We start from the raw sequence: 1,654 nt of genomic DNA, 5'->3' as shown, positions 1-1,654 counted from the left end.
AAGCCAGAAGGAGACCACGGTTTTTCCGAAGTGTAACTTGTCACCCCCCAGAAGAAGAAGAGTGATTCAGCACCGAACAGCATCCAGTACATTCTGTGTAAACTGACCCAGTTGGCTCTATGAGGTGGACACAGATGTTTCACAGTCCCCACATGCTGCGTTTTGATCAAATGAAAGTGCACAGGGCTCTTTATTTTCTGAAATTCACAAAATAAACAGAGTGTGGTAAAAAGGTGACCTGGAACTCGGCCATTCAAAGAGGAGCAGTTCAGAAAAAAGCAGGGTGATTCAGAGAGGAACGAAATGACTCCGAGAGCAGTGATTCAAAGAGGAGCAATTCAGAGAGCAGTGGATCAATTCAAAGAGGAGCAGGGCACAGCAGGGAGGACTGATCCAGAGAGGAGCAGGGCAATTCAGGGAGGAGCGACTCAGAGGAGTATGGTAATTCAGGGAGGGGCAATTCAGGAAGGAACAGGACAATTCAGAGGGGCGTGATTCAGACAGGAGCAGGGTAATCCAGAGAGGACCGATCCAGAAAGGAACGGGATGATTCAGAGAGGAACGGGCAAATTCAGGGAGGAGCGACTCAGAGGAGTATGGTAATTCAGGGAGGGGCAATTCAGGAAGGAACAGGACAATTCAGAGGGGCGTGATTCAGACAGGAGCAGGTAATCCAGAGAGGACCGATCCAGAAAGGAACGGGATGATTCAGAGAGGAACGGGGCAATTCAGGGAGGAGCGATTCAGAGGAGTATGGTAATTCAGGGAGGGGCAATTCAGAGGAGTATGGTAATTCAGGGAGGGGCAATTCAGGAAGGAACAGGACAATTCAGAGGGGCGTGATTCAGACAGGAGCAGGTAATCCAGAGAGGACCGATCCAGAGAGGAGCAGGCCGATTGTGGGAGGAGCACTTCAGAGCGCGTCGTGTTTGGGGAGCTGCCTTCACCGTGAGCTGTAACGGGACGGCAGGGCACCGCGAACGCCGCCGCGCACATGACTGGGGTGAAAGCACCCAGGGCTGGGCGGCCTGAAAGGACGTTACTGTGATGCTTCTAGAATCATCCAGGGCTTAAAAGACTCTTCTGTACCAATTGTGACAAAGAAACACAGAGCTTTATGCAAACAGTGCAACAGGGCCCGTTATCTAGAATACGGCACAGACCGAGCCTTTGTCACCCGCAGTGAGAGAGGCGCAGAAAGGGGACGAGCCTGTCATCAGCAGGGCGCCCCCACCCCCGCGTCTCCTGATCCCACTACAGAAACGCTCCGCTCTTTCTCTATTGTACAAGCGGGGCGTCCCTGGGACTCGGTACTGTGCAGCACCAAGGCCCTGGGTGGGGGGGACACATTAATGCAATTTTGGCATCGCTCACTCCAATACACCATAAACAATGCTTATGGGGAGCAGTACTGCCGGCAGCCATTGGGGGGCAGTAATGCACAGAATTCAGTTTCGCCCCAGTTGCTCAGAAGCCAGATTTAAGCGTCACTGTCACGCTGATATGGCCGGTGTGTTTAGAAATGTTTCCCAAAGTGCTTGTATTGCTATAATAAAAAATTCATTGTCTGTGCAAGCTTGCATTTTTGCCTCAATCTGTCAAAAGGTGAAATGTTAGCCCAAAAGGTGAATCATGAAGTAAGGATCTCTGAAGC

Source organism: Paramormyrops kingsleyae, chromosome 11 (assembly GCF_048594095.1).
Source record: "Paramormyrops kingsleyae isolate MSU_618 chromosome 11, PKINGS_0.4, whole genome shotgun sequence".
NCBI classification, from domain to species: Eukaryota; Metazoa; Chordata; class Actinopteri; order Osteoglossiformes; family Mormyridae; genus Paramormyrops; species Paramormyrops kingsleyae.
The sequence above is the reverse complement of the archived record's forward strand: the minus strand, read 5'-3'. Positions refer to the sequence as shown.